Below are 16306 nucleotides of genomic sequence, written 5' to 3' on the forward strand. Positions count from 1 at the left end.
ATGTCCTAAGAAGCCTTGTGCTGAAGAAAGGACTGTCTCATGGCTCTTTAAGATTCTTATATGGATCCTCTTTAAAGGAAGCCCACCCCTGAGAAGGAGGTGAAACCAGAGGAATTTGAAGAGGTAGACAAGCTTTTTAGGATCCTCTGCACATCAACCTTTGATCCTTTACTATTGGGAAATAACTTCAGATTTCACTGTAAGGTCCATATAAAGCTGAAGGTATGGGGTTAGTGTAGGCTATTTGATATAATTTTTTATTTTGATGATACATTTTGAAAAAAAGCTCCTGAGGCCACGTCCTGGAAGTCCTGGAAGAACTGACTAAATTCACAGGAGGACAGAGTACAGGAATATATCTGAGCTCTTGAGTCCAGTGGACCCTAAAGCTACATTTGACCTGAGAGTAGTGGACCATGGCCTCCTGGTACAGCTTCCTTAGCTGTGGACTGAGAAGGCTAGGAAAGTAGCATTTATGAAGTCTGCACTTTCTTTGACCTTATATTTATTTATTTTATGTGTATAAAGGTTTTTTAAAATATTTATTTATTTATTTATTTATTTATTTATTTATTTATTTATTTATTTATTTATTTATTTATTATGTGTACAGCATTCCTTCCATGTGTGCCCGCAAGCCAGAAGGAGGCACCAGGTCTCATTTATAGATGACTGTGAGCCACCATGTGGTTGCTGGGAATTGAACTCAGGACCTCTGGAAGAGTAGTCAGTGCTCTTAACCACTGAGCCATCTCTCCAGCCCATGTGTATGAAGGTTTTGACTGCCTTCATGTATGTGTGTCATGTGTGTGCCTTGTGTCCATGGAGGTCAGAAGAGGGTGGTGGATTCCCAGGAACTGAATTAAGGACAGTTGTAAACTACCACATGGTTGCTGGGAATTGACCCCAGGTCCTCTGCAAGAGCAATAAGTACTCTTCATCATTGGCCATCTCTACAGATCAAATCTGTGCTTCCTTAGTAATGAGTATGATGTGGGAGTGCCATATCAATCTGTTGCTTTCATTGGTTAGTTAATAAAGAAACTGCTTGGCCTGATAGGTTAGAACATAGATGGGTGGAGTAAACAGAACCGAATGCTGGGAGGAAGAGGAAGTGAGGCATATGCCATGCCTCTCCTCTCCAGGGTAGACGCGATGAAGCAAGCCGCCAGGTCAGACATGCTGAATCTTTCCCGGTAAGACTGGTGCTACACAGATTACTAAATATGGGTTAGGCAAGATATCAGAATTAGCCAGTAAGTGTTAGAGCTAATGGGCCAAGCAGTGCTTAAAAGAATACAGTTTGTGTGCTGTTATTTTGGGGCATAAGCTAGCTAGCTAGTCGGCCGAGAGCTGGGTGGCAGGAAGCAGCCTGCAGCTCCTTCTACATAAGTACAATGTCATGCATTTATTTTTTGTATGTTGAAACGCTCCTTTTAATTATTTTTTAAGAAGATTTTCAGGTTTTTTTTCAAAGTGTGAACTCTCCTGTCTTGCTAGGTCTGTACATAATTTATGGCTGCTCATAAGTGTGTGGAGGCCTGGGAATATGCTTCTGTTGGTGAGGTACTGACCGCACAAGCATGAGGACCTGAGTTCAGATCACCAGCTGCCATGAAAAAAAAAAACTGGGTGTGACAGCATGTACCTCTAGTCCTAGCGTGGTGGAGAAAGAGACAAGAGGAAGCTGCACCAGTCAGGGAGTATAGAGGAATTAGCAGGCTTTCGGTTCAGTGAGGGACCCTGACCCCCAAATAAGGAAGACATTGACAGCAGACGACATCAGATGTCAGCTCATGATCTCCACACATGTATGCATGTATGTGCCCAGCATATGTATACATGCTTGCTTATATACATGCATACCTTCCCCCACACACAAAAAAGAGAGGTGTGTGGAGATGGCTTGCCTGAGATCATGAAGTAAGAGAAACAGCCTGATTGTCCCTGATGCTCCCTGCCAGTTGTCTACACATGGTTCTCCTGCGCAGTCTACCTATCACACACGGCCCTCCTGCGCAGTCTACCTATCACACACGGCCCTCCTGCGCAGTCTACCTATCACACACGGCCCTCCTGCGCAGTCTACCTATCACACACGGTCCTCCTGCGCAGTCTACCTATCACACACGGCCCTCCTGCGCAGTCTACCTATCACACACAGTCCTCCTGCGCAGTCTACCTATCACACACGGCCCTCCTGCGCAGTCTACCTATCACACACGGCCCTCCTGCGCAGTCTACCTATCACACACAGTCCTCCTGCGCAGTCTACCTATCACACACGGCCCTCCTGCGCAGTCTACCTATCACACACGGCCCTCCTGCGCAGTCTACCTATCACACACGGCCCTCCTGCGCAGTCTACCTATCACACACAGTCCTCCTGCGCAGTCTACCTATCACACACGGCCCTCCTGCGCAGTCTACCTATCACACACGGCCCTCCTGCGCAGTCTACCTATCACACACAGTCCTCCTGCGCAGTCTACCTATCACACACGGCCCTCCTGCGCAGTCTACCTATCACACACGGCCCTCCTGCGCAGTCTACCTATCACACACAGTCCTCCTGCGCAATCTACCTATCACACACGGCCCTCCTGCGCAGTCTACCTATCACACACGGCCCTCCTGCGCAGTCTACCTATCACACACGGCCCTCCTGCGCAGTCTACCTATCACACACGGCCCTCCTGCGCAGTCTACCTATCACACACAGTCCTCCTGCGCAGTCTACCTATCACACACGGCCCTCCTGCGCAGTCTACCTATCACACACGGCCCTCCTGCGCAGTCTACCTATCACACACGGCCCTCCTGCGCAGTCTACCTATCACACACGGCCCTCCTGCGCAGTCTACCTATCACACACAGTCCTCCTGCGCAATCTACCTATCACACACGGCCCTCCTGCGCAGTCTACCTATCACACACGGCCCTCCTGCGCAGTCTACCTATCACACACGGCCCTCCTGCACAGTCTACCTATCACACACGGCCCTCCTGCGCAGTCTACCTATCACACACAGTCCTCCTGCACAGTCTACCTATCACACACGGCCCTCCTGCGCAGTCTACCTATCACACACAGTCCTCCTGCACAGTCTACCTATCACACACGGCCCTCCTGCGCAGTCTACCTATCACACACGGCCCTCCTGCGCAATCTACCTATCACACACGGCCCTCCTGCGCAATCTACCTATCACACACGGCCCTCCTGCGCAGTCTATCTATCACACACGGCCCTCCTGCGCAGTCTATCTATCACACACGGTCCTCCTGCGCAATCTACCTATCACACACGGCCCTCCTGCGCAATCTACCTATCACACACGGTCCTCCTGCGCAGTCTACCTATCACACACGGCCCTCCTGCGCAGTCTACCTATCACACACGGCCCTCCTGCGCAGTCTACCTATCACACACGGCCCTCCTGCGCAGTCTACCTATCACACACGGCCCTCCTGCGCAGTCTACCTATCACACACGGCCCTCCTGCGCAGTCTACCTATCACACACGGCCCTCCTGCGCAGTCTACCTATCACACACGGCCCTCCTGCGCAATCTACCTATCACACACGGTCCTCCTGCGCAATCTACCTATCACACACAGTCCTCCTGCGCAGTCTACCTATCACACACGGCCCTCCTGCGCAGTCTACCTATCACACACGGTCCTCCTGCGCAGTCTACCTATCACACACGGTCCTCCTGCGCAGTCTACCTATCACACACGGTCCTCCTGCGCAGTCTACCTATCACACACGGCCCTCCTGCGCAGTCTACCTATCACACACAGTCCTCCTGCGCAGTCTACCTATCACACACGGTCCTCCTGCGCAGTCTACCTATCACACACGGCCCTCCTGCGCAGTCTACCTATCACACACGGCCCTCCAAGACAGCTGCTGCCCATGGCCTATTGGCGGAAAAGGAGAAAGTCAAGTGTAAATGAAGGAAAAAGAAGCTGTTTTAGTGCAACATTGTGTTAGCATGTCATTTAATCCTTTGCCATTTGATTTAATATAATCACGATTAAACTCCCTAATAAAGGAAGTACAATATAAAGAAAGCATACCGACACGCATGTACATTTGGGGAGAAAGCTACAAACTCAAGGAAAATCTATACTTATTTCAACCACATGAGAAACCAAGAGGGTTCTTTGTTTCTTCTTGTCCACTGAGGTGTTAGACTGAGACCAGGAAACCCGGGATAGCAGCATAATGCCTCCTCCAAGCCAGGTGCTAGGTGAGCTGGGTTTAAAGCTCTGGGCTCTGCTTAGACTCTCAGGCTGACTTACATCTGGGCTCCTGTGATGTTAGAAAAAAGCGGTGTGATGTAGTGATACAGGCATGAGCTTTGGAGACGAAGGAGCTTAGGTTCAAATTCTTCCACTTAGTCATGCTGTGATTGGGAACGCTCCAATTATCTCTCTCAGATGGTGATCCAACAGTATATTGTAGGTGGAGAGTAATAGTGATCCTATTACTAGTAGGTATCAGGTAGCATTTTTTTTGAGAAACAAAATGAATGCATATCATACATATGCGCATACACACATAGAGAGAGAACTATAGATTCAGAAAAAAAATCTACATTTATTTCAATCACACAAGCAACCACGACTGTTCTTTATTTCTTTCTGTCTGCTCAGGGATTAAATTGAGATTAAAATGCCTGGAATAAAGAAATACATAACTACTATAAATGTTATTTTGCTTAGACTGTCTTACGCGAGTGGAGGCTGATTACAGGCAAGTGCTGTCTGTAAACTAAGGCAGCAGAGGACCTGGTAACTGTTCTCAGTTACCGGCATCCTGGTAACAAGGGGGTCCAAAGAGGCTACCCATCTAAGGCTGACGGCCCAGGAGCTCCATGGAGACATTGGTGTGCGTGGGCATTGGAGGACTGAAGAAGCTGGAGCCAGAGGACCGTAAGCAGGGGCTGCAGGAGTATTGCATATTCAGGGAGAAGGGAGCTGGTGCGTATTTCCACTCTTCGCTTCGTGCAGGAATACCTGGTGGTACTGCTCAATCCAGGCAGGCCCTTCCCTGTCAGTCGCTCTCGCAGAGGCGAGCCTTTTCCAGGACGGCCCTCACGGACACTTCCAGAGCGTACTTTACTGATCCCCATAGCAGTTCTCCTTGCTATGACAAAATAGCCAACAGGAGGAACCCATGGGAGGAAGGATTTCTTTTGCTTTGCTGTTTCGTAGGTTTTAGCTCACAGTCTTTGGTTCTGTTGGTCCTGGGCTATGGAGGACACCACGGCAGCAGGAGCACCTGGAGGACAAGGCCTCCTTCATTTCATGCTGGGTAAAAAGCAGGGACCAAGACGGACACATGGGGCCACGGGTCACCTTCTAAGACCTGATCTCCAGTGATCTAGTTCATCTAACGAGACACCACCTTCTAAAATCTCCGCAACCTTTCCTAATACTGCTTCGAACTGGTTACTACTGGGCTCACCATGGAAGCCTGTGGAGGGACATTTCGTATTACGTCATAATATTCCACCCTTGCCCCCTGAAATCTCCTGGCTTTATTTTAAAATATGCAAAATATATTTAGTCTATTTTTGAGTCCCCATATTCTTAACATTTCCAACCTTGCTTAGAAAGGCAACTCTGGAGTCTCTACTGAAACTCGGTGCATTTGTTTAGCTGTGAACCCCTGTAAAATTATAAAAGAAAGCCACCTGCTTCAAATATACAGTGTCAGAGAGTACACGTTCTTTTTCCAAAGAAATGGGGCATAGAGAAAGGGCTGGAACCAAAACAAGAATACAGCCCAACAGGGCCAACAATAAACGCTGTGGCTCTGTGTCTGAATCCAGAGCCATAGCAGCATCAGCTCAGCTCAAAAGGGTTCGGGTGGCCCGGTTCCCATGACCTTGCCTTTGTAGACCAGATGGCCCCTTCTCTTGTGCTAGTTCCATCATCACCTGTGGTTTGCCTTGGCATATGCCCTACAATCTTGACATATGCAGTGTCCCGGAATCTCCTCTGGCAGCTTAGGATTCACTCCCAGTCTTCAGGAATTGCCTGCTTGGCAGTCTCTACAGGGACTCCAAACCCACCACACATTGATTAGCCTCCCCGGCTGTCTTCTGAAATCTGTCTGGAAGCCTATACGATGCTGCAGTCTTTGCATCCTTCATGACTACAAAAGCAAAGTCAACTTGAACAGTAAATGGGCTCCTTGCACCATGGTGGTGGCAACCTCTGGGTGGTTGAGCCAGGAAAACACTTCTCTAGTCAGCTCTGTGTGGACATGGTACCCAAGGACTCCCATCTAAAACAAAATATTGCAAACAAGTTATAACCTTTACACTTGATTGCATCATAGGTGGAGTCAAGTTAGTTCCGGAGACGCCCTCAAAGCATCATTCTCGCTGCTTCAGGACAAAGCACATGGCTTCCTTCCCTTGGGCATAACGTCTTTAACAACCAAGCCCTCCTTGTCTGCAAGTTTAAATATGCCCCATTTTGGGGGTTGGTTTGGGGGACGCCTCTCATGGTTGCAGTAAAAAGTGTAGAAAAAATAGTTTTCCCTCTCTAAACTACAAACAAGCTTCATGTTGTAGCAATCAATCTGATTTGCATTCTGTATCACGTGACTCTGTAGGGAAGATACTGGACCTCATCAGGGAACTTGCCACACACATTTGTTGGTTGACAGCTATCTGGTGAATAAAGGGCAGGTATGGTTGATTTTAACTCTCTCTCTCTCTCTCTCTCTCTCTCTCTCTCTCTCTCTCTCTCTCTCTCTCTCTCTCTTCCTATCTCTATCTCTTTCCCTCATCAGCCCCATTCCCTGGAAAGGGGTCTGTATCAGCAAGTTACAAACATGAGAAGATTAAAAGAAAAAAAAAAAAAGAAAAACACCTCAACCACAGATGTTTTGATTACTAGCCTGCAGGATTTAATCTGTGTTAACATTTTTTTGAATTACATGACAATTGATTGAGCTTGTGCACCAAGAGTAAGTCACATCTACAAAGGAGGTCATTTTTAGTGTTCTGTTGGGAGGGTCTCATTTACCAAAGTTAGAAAACTGTGGCTTTTGGTAAGAGGACACAGTCAGGTTCAGGAGAAATGGTCTTGGGTTCGTTAGACATGAGTCCTGAGTTCAAGTACCAGGACTTTCTTTGATGAAGCATTTGGACAAGCCCTTCATACCTCTGCGTTCCTGAGCGGGGGTGGTTTTTGTTTGACACAGAGTTTCTCTATGTAGCCCTGGCTGTCATTGAATCAACTCTATAGACCAGGCTAGCCTTGAACTCAGAAATGCGACTGCCTCTGTCTCCACAGTGTTGGGATTAAAGATGTGTGTCACCATGCCACGCCTGACTTACATTTTGACTTTCTTAACCATGAAGTAGGCAAGATTCCCTCATTGGTTATTTTGTGAACCCTTTTACATGTTTGCGATTGTCTGCTGTAGGCATGGGTATGCACCAGTGTGTGAGTGTGCACACAGCACCCAGAGGTCAGCATCAGGTCTCTTCCTCTATTGCTCTCCACCCTATATTTTGAGACAAGATTTCCTGCTGAGTCTGGCCATTGCCAATTTGACTTGCCTGGTTGGCCTTTTTGCTCCTGGCATGCTCCTGTTTTTAACTCCTGGCCCACACCACCACATCTGTCTTTTTGCATAGGTGATGGGAATATAAACTCAGGTACTTAAGCTTGAACGGTAAACATGGCAAGCACCTTACTCACCAAGCCACCTCCCCAGCCTCTAGAGAAAACAGTGTTTACTGCAGTACAGTTGTTAAAAGTGGTGCTTTCCGAGTTATATGAGTCTTGGCCCCAGGCTGACATCCTCAGGTCAGAAGCGATGTGATTTTAGAAAAATTCGATTCTTCCATTTTCCATTATTTTATCGCTCTTAAAACTGGCACGCGGGTAATAACTCTAGCCTGGACTGTCCTACAGGTTAAATACACTTAAACCGCAGATAAGCAGGAGCTGTTGCAGCGACGCGTTCTGTGCCACGTTCTTCCAAAATCATCAGAAGAAAATCAACTGTCCCCAACAGTGTTATGGAGGAAAAAATTTAAGTATTTGCATTCAGCTGTCTCTGTCTCAGAAGTGCTTTGCATTATCAACTCTAGTCAAGCCAAGGCTCAGAGTCTATCCCATCGTTTAAACAGGAGCCAGCATCACCGCTTGCCTCCTAGCCTCCTGATGGTCCACGGCCTCTGGGGATGTTTCTTAGTGTTATAGGGCTTACAGTAGAAATGGCAGGATTAGACGTAAGCAGTATGTTGTTCGCCAGCTCTCCTTTTGTCCTGGTGTTCTCTGGGAGTCTATCAGCTTTGGAGCTCTGAAGCCCACGGCAGTTTAAGTGTGCCCTAATGTCCACTTTCACACGGCTCATACTTGATTCAAGATAGATCGCTGCTAATATGGGCTCACTCGACCTCATAGTGCCCTTGTTGAATTCACAAATTGAGAAAATTCTTCTTCTCTAAAAAGAGTTTGGGAACAGTTATTTGACACCAGCAAGCAAAGAAAAAAAAACTAACAGACAAGAAAACAACATGAGTGGACCAGTTCCACCTTTAAAAGATATTAAGCCTAACTCATTTAGGCTGAGCCCAGCAGGCCCAGCAGTGGCCCAAGCTCTTTATGTTCAGTCAGTGAATCATCCCAACAGGCACCTTAAGTAGATTCTCTTTTGCTCCCTATTTAGCTGGGGAAAAAACCAGAAGGACAGATAGATTGAATGATTTGTTACCCAACTGGTTAATGTTGAAATTGGGATTTAATCTGTTGCAGTGCGCCACTAGAACAAGACAGGTCAGCTGTACTTGCTCAATGGCACAAGATACGTGTAATAGATTTTTATAGTTTTATTAAATATTGAACTCAGGAAAATTAAATCATAGCTAGCTGTAAATATAATTCAAACTTTTATTAAATGTCAGGATATTGGATCTTTGGATGCATTTTACTTCTGGGCGATTGTCCAGGCTTGAAGCCTATATTTAAGTATTTGCTGTCATGATTTTGCATTGATTTACAATAGCAAACCAGATTACATGGTGGGGAGGATTAAATTATAGACACACTTTTGGGAGGAGACATTTTGATCTTGGTGAATGAGTTCAAATGTTACCATGTAATCAGCAGGCCTCTTTGGCGTTTCTGTTGAAAGGTTTGAGGCCCTATTTGGACCTACCGAAAGACGGAGTTATTCTTTATCTTTACCCAGGTATATTCCCATGGTAGATAAATGATCTCAGTTCGTGAGGAGATGTATAGATGTTATCGAAATTATTTTCTGCTTCGTTTAGAAAACCTAAAATTTCAAACTATGCCAACATATTTTACTTCCACAAAGTTCTCTAAAACATTATGAGAGTGGAAAGAAAGAAAGCAACTTTTCTTCATCATACAAAAGAAATTCACTGGCTGGGCCTTCTCCAGGAAGTGTCCTCATCACCATGGCTTCTGTCTTTTCTATTGATTGCACCCTCCATCTCTCGTGAAAGCTGGCTCCAAACCATTCCAGCTCCATGCCCACCACAGCTAAGCGATCAACCCTGGTAGGAAGAATAGCAGCCTCTCCTTTGGAGTTAGTTTGCATCAACACCTAGTGACATGGACACAGAGGTTAGGCCTGGTATGGTTCCTGAGCACTTCCTGGTTGCCAGGCCTTCAGGACCCACTGCCAACCAATAACCTTCTGCCTGACACCACAATTGTGCCTTCCCTGTGTGTCTTCTGCCCCTGTGTTCCTCCCATTGGGCCAAAGCTCTATATTTCCACAAACTGGGCTATGTCTGATTGCACCACATTATTTGAGGATTATAACCCGAAAGTGAGTCTGACTTCCCTATGTCCAAGCACCAAGGGAGAGTGCCTGGGCTCCCCAATGGAAGCAGTCACAAGAGTGGGTCCCCAAGACAGTCTAGAGGAACCTCGGCACTCATTATTTTAAGAAAAGCTATTTAAGCGTTACCAAGTAAAGGACCAACGTCGCAACCCGGATGTGAAGTGGTCGGTTGTCGTTCAAAGGAAAAAGGAGACAGGGGTGGCAGGTTGAAGCAGGCTGACATGAAGTAGCAGGGAGTTCAGAGTTCAGGTGGAACAGAGCCTGCACGGGGCGGGGCGGGGAGTGAGTCCTGCAGGTCCTGTGGTCCATTTACCAGCAGTGAGCGGCACCTGCCAGCCTGTACGCAGGACCTTAGGGTTTGCAGCTGGCCTGGCTTGTACTCCAGCTCCTGTGGCTGTTTCTGTCTGTCCTTTGCTGCCAAGACCCCAGCAAGCCTCCCGCCTGCTGGACTCTGCACTCTGTTCCATTTTCGGTTTAATAAAATTGATGTTGCTTGCTGCTCCCAGGACACATGGCATTGCTCTGCTTGGCTCTGGCAGCGCTTTCAACAGAAGGGGGACAGAAGAGAGGACTGCCAAGAAGCTATTTCCTTCAGCTCCGGTCCCACTGTGCCTCCTGCTTCTTGTGAGCGACAAGCCTGAAGGATTCGGGGTAGGATTTTTAAATTAAAATGTTTGATGTTTTCTATCATGGAACATAGGAGATCATCTCTAATTAAAGTCAGCAAGCGTTTATTGAACACAGTGTTTACCAGCATCGCTTACCTCCCTAACCTTGTTATAAAAGTCAGAGAAGCAAAACAATAATACAGTGAGCTTCCAGACTTCAAGGACATACTCCCAAGCCGTTGCCATCCCCCCCGCCCCCAAGCCCCCGCCAGTTCTGTAGATTGAACCCAAGGCCCTGTGCATGCTAGGCAATCACTCTACCACTGAGTGCAATCCTAGTTACATTATGGCCTGAAATCATCTAACGCATATGGTAATGTAGGTGACATTACAAAACATTTCAGAGCTTTCGCTCTATCGTGACTCAGATGATGCCGACTAAAAACAAACCCACGAAGAACATTTATTTCAGTCTCACTCTCCAGCGCCGGGATCTGCAGAGATTCTAACTTTCCAGCTTTGCTGAGGGGATGACAAATTGGAGCTGTGCCTATTTCAGACATTCAGGTGTACCGCTTGATGTTTTGGCATATGTAGACATCATGACGTGATCACCTCGGTCAAACTGCTAACATCGCTGTCACCTCACAGAGTTTCCAACTTCCTATTCGCTCTACTTGTAGTGAGACATTTAAGAAAATTTCAAGGGTGCGACATAATATTGTCAACTGTAGTCACCACGGCAGTGGCATGGCAACAAGTGGCAGGCTTGGTCGCGGGAACAGAAAGCTGAGAACTCACCTCTGGAACCCCACGCCTGAAGCAGAGAGAACAAACGGGAAGGGCATGGAGTTTTTTAAACCCTTAAAGCCTGTCTCCAGTGACACACTTCCTCCCACAAGGCCATGCATCCTCTGCCTCCTCCAGATAAGCACCATCAACTGTGGACCAAGTGTTTAAATAGCTAAGCCTATGGAGGACATTCTCATTCAAGCCACTACAGGGCTGGATCTTAGAGTCCGCATAAAGAGGAGATCAAGTCATATTTATCTTTCTGAGCCTGGCTTAGCAACATAATTCTCCCAGGATCATCCACAGGAGACATCTAGATGACAGGACTACACTCATGAGTGTGATGTGCCAACCTGGACACCCAAGCCAATGCTGGACGTGTTAGTAGTGTTGGGAGTCTAGGTATATTCAGTTGTTCTACCTCCATTTAGCTGAGCACATAAACCCTTTCCTCTTGTGTCTCAGTGTGGAGATCTACCCATATTGCTACCCCTTAAGACACATTTGTGTCAGCAAATTCCCAATACATTGCTCTTTGTGCCATCCTGGATCCATGGATCATTCTTGGTCCTTTTTTTAGTTTCATGGCACCTTCTACATTCAGTAGCCAGTTCTTATATGCCATGACTGGATCTTCCTGAAATAGCATGTTGTCACAGAGAACATGGTTTTTTTCTTTTTAAAAGCTTGGCAACATTTCAGTTCTTTGGGTAGAGTCCCTCTCCACTCTCTCTCTGTATGCATATGTGTGTGTTCTTATGGATCACCTAAGTACTGTGCATGTAGTACTGTGCGTGTAGAGTCCCTCCACTCTCTCTCTCTGTATGCATATATGTGTGTGTTCTTATGGATCACCTAAGTACTGTGCGTGCAGACAGGCCCTCTACCACTAAACTATAACCCTGTATCTATGATGCATTTTTAAAACAATCTACTTTAAGTTGGACACAGCAGTACGTAGTGATGAGGCGAGCAGGTCTGCTTTTTTTCCCCGCTCGTTCCCACATGGCTAGCTTTACACCCAAAATAATAACACACAAATTGTATTCATTTAAACACTGCCTGGCCCATTATATCTAGCCTCTTCTTGGCTAACTCTTGTATCTTTTTTATAACCCATATCTAGTAATCTGTGTATCACCACGGGGTCGTGGCTTATGGGGAAGATTCTAACCCATGTCCATCTTGGAGAGGAGGGCTATGGAGTCTGCCTCATTGCCTTCTTCCCAGCATTCTGTTCTGTCTACTTCACCTATCTAAGCTGCTGTCCTATCAAAGGCCAAGGCAGTCTCTTTATTTGACCAATGAAAGTAACATATAGACAGAAGACCCACCTACATCAGCAGTACACACCTGTAAAGTGAGCATTCAGAAGGCTGCAAAGGAGTTCAAGGTCAGCCTGGGCTGTGTGGGACTCTGTCTCAAGAAAACAAAAGCAAAGAGTTCTGTGGTAGCTTGGCCCCCATAATCTCATAGGGAGTGGCACTATTAGGAGGTGTGGCATTGTTGGAGTGGGTGTGACCTTGTTGGAGGAAGTGTGTCACTGTGGGGGTGGGCTTTGAGGTTTCCTGTGTTCACCATACCACCCAGTGTCTCAGTTGACTTCGAATGTTCTTTGCAATGTAGGACTCTCAGCTACTCTTCCAGCACCACAGCTGCCGGTATGTTGCCATGTTCCCTGCCATGATGATAATTGGACTGACCCTCTGAAACTGTAGGTGAGCCACCCCAATTAAATGTTTTCCTTATAAGAATTACCATGTTTGCTGGGCAGTGGTGGCATGTGCCTTTAATCCCAGCACTCATAAGGTAGAAGCAAGCAGATCTCTGTGAGTTTGAAGCAAGCTTGGTTTACAGAGTGAGTTCCAGGACAGCCAGGGCTACATGGAGAAACTCTGTCTCTAAATACCCGACCCCCTTAAAAAAATTGCTGTGGTCAAGGTGTCTCTTCAGGGCAATAGAAACCTTAACTAAGGCAAGTTCTAACTTTAACTTTCCATGAATTTTTAAAATTCTAACTAGTAATAAAATCTCTCTCTCTCTCTCTCTCTCTCTCTCTCTCTCTCTCTCTCTCTCTCTCTCTCACACACACACACACACACACACACACACACACACACTTCTGCTCCACCAAATCAGATTAAATATATACAGCTAGCAAATCAATGGTTACTCACTGGCCGACTGATTAACTCATATATCGTTGGGAATGTTGACTCAAACCATAGAAAAATGACCTCAGACTAGGTGAAAGATTTAACATCATTTATTCTCTCCCACCAAGAGTCTCTATTTAATCTTCACAGCCCCATGTCTGGTGTTCTTTGATGAAGTGTGCAGTCTGCTCTTTAAAACTTCCCTGCTGGTAAAAGACATGCATTTATTTTTAAATACATTCATAATTTCTGGTCTATAGGAAGGAACTCTGCCTCTGGGAAAGATGAGTACTGCATGGTTACTCTTCACGAAGGTAAACACGAGGAGGCATTCTGCTCTCTGTTAATTAATGGTAGTGGTGCCAAGCTTTTATAGAAAACCAATTTTGCTTCTGAACACCAGGGAGATCTTTGAGCCTAAGAAATGTTTCAATTTAGGAAAGCCATAGCTCAGCCAAAAGTGCAAACGTGGCAGGTGACTTATGGTTGGTCCAGACATTCAGAGGTGTTAAATGTCGGCCCGTGAATGTTCAGTAAGTACAAATGGGCCCTCGAAAGTATGTTATTGAAACTACAGACCATTCTGGAAGTTGGAATTTGTTCCAGCATTTTCCCAGGAGTTGGAGTTGAGATGCGTGGGCTGGGACTCTGGAAACGAAGAGAGGCTGGAGCTGTGAACAGCACACCAGGGTAGAACCTCGCCTTGGGCATGTAAGGGCCTCGCTTGGTTGGCGAGGGATCAATGCTCTCTGTCCCCAGCGGAGACTAGCCTGATGTTTTGGCAGACTGAAAGTTTAGGTGACCTCTTGTTTTCATTCATTAGGGGGTTATTTGTGAAACTCAGTCACTGTGGCATGATCTCTTTGGGATATTTAAAGCAACCCTGGGCTGATGCTCTTGGAAGTTATTTTTTTGTACATGTAGATGCCACTCGTCAGCAAGAATGTGTGATTTGATGAGGTGAGAGGGGAAAAGACAGGAACGCTCACTAGATAACACTCTCCAGTTTATACAGCAGCCGATTCCAGTGCTCCTCTCAGCTCTACACCAGTCGTGGCCTAGGACTGCTCCACTGTGTAGAGACACGGCTGATGACCAAAGAATAGTAGAAGTCAACAAAGTTACTCAAAGTGAAGGCTGTATCTACTGAGCGAATACTTGACATCAGTTTTGCATAAAGAAGCCCATGCCCATACACGTACATACGCAATGAGGTTAATCACAGCATCACATATAAGAACTACAAATTGGAGGTCTGGAACATAGTTCATTTGGTAGGGTGCTTGCCTGGCATGCAGAACACCCTCGATTTGATCCCCAGCACCACCCACATTCGGCTGAGGCTGTGGCACAAGCCTGTGATTCCAGCATTCAGAGGTGAAGGCGGGAGGGCAGATGTTCAATGTCATCCTCAGCTGTATCCAGTTTGAAGCCAACCCCAGAGGCATGAGACTCTGCTTCAAAAATAATTACACGTTGGAAATGGCCTAAGAGGGCAAGTCCAAACAGGGCTGCGTTTCTACAGTGGAGTATTATGTAACTGTGGCAAAAGCCGACAGCTTTGTAAGCGTGAAGACGTCTACCACAAGTGTATTCTAACATGTGCACATACATACTGCTCATGTACTTTCAAGCTGTGTGTGGGAACCTATGTTACCTGTGGGGACAACACTGGGGAAGGTGAGAGGGCCTTCCCTTGGTCTTGGGGTATTTCTGCATTAATGCCAAGGTTGCAATTAACATGGACTATTCCCATAGCTACATATTTGAAAAAGAAGTTTAAATAACTTAAACGTGTTTCCAACAAGTTTCTCAGAGTAAGCCTGGGGCTGCATAGTAGTCGAAAAGAACAAATCTGTAATGTCAGGGTCATTCTCTGGTGGCTTGAAGCTATCAGGGCAGTATTTCGTCCGAGTGTATTCCTAGTATGTGCGCTAGCGTCTGAGATGGGATAGGACTGTGAGTCTAAGTCAGTGGTTCTCAACCGTCTGGATACTGCGTGTTTGACCACCAAAGGGGTCGTAACCCACAGACTGAGAAGTGCTGGCCTAAGTGCCCACTGGCACCAGCCTTGGGTCTATCAGTTTAATGATATCAGGACCAATATATTGTCTCTCCTTTTCAGAGTTTACAAAGAACTTTCCATGTTTTTAGTGAGACAAGAAACCTGTGAGGGGAACCCATTGTTCCCACTTTCAGGGAAGTAATTGAGGCTTAGGGGAGGTAGTTTATATGCTCCAGTGACACGCACAGCTAGGGTAGAACTGAGCAAGCGCTCAGACAGGGAATCAATTCCCTGTGATGCCATTAATCCCAGGTAAATCACTGGTTTTCTAGGTCTCGGGTTCTGCAGCTGTAAGACAGGCTAGCAGCAATTTCCTAAGCATGAGAGTTTAGCACCATTAAATAAAATAAGTATGCCCTCCTTACCCACCCCATTCCCAACTTGAACCCCACTCCCCTGCCCCAGCATGCACACGTTTGTGGTTGCGTGGAAGGAAAAGGCTCTGTGTTGTGAAGTGACTTCAAGGACTGAGTCCGTTCTTGCACAACAGCTGGAAAGAGCCAGAGAGGACACGTGACACCATCCCTGTCACCCTTGCCAGCCCTGTCACCCTGAAGTGGTTCTTCTCCTTGGGTGGTACAGGTGGGAAGCCCTGAAGGTCTGAGACAATAAGAGAGAGCTGCTTTCTCCTGACCACAATCATTTAGCCTCTTACATAAGAGCTTGGTTTGACCGTTGAGTAGAAAGGTTCTGTGCCATTCTAGCTGGTAGATGGTGTTTCTAAGTAAACATGCTAAATGATCAGGTTTGCCGTGTCATCGGCAATGGGTCAGAGCAAAACAGGCCATCCTGCCTCATGACCCAACCGCCACCTTATTTTTATTGTTTT

Source organism: Microtus pennsylvanicus, chromosome 21, assembly GCF_037038515.1.
Source record: "Microtus pennsylvanicus isolate mMicPen1 chromosome 21, mMicPen1.hap1, whole genome shotgun sequence".
Classification (NCBI taxonomy): Eukaryota; Metazoa; Chordata; class Mammalia; order Rodentia; family Cricetidae; genus Microtus; species Microtus pennsylvanicus.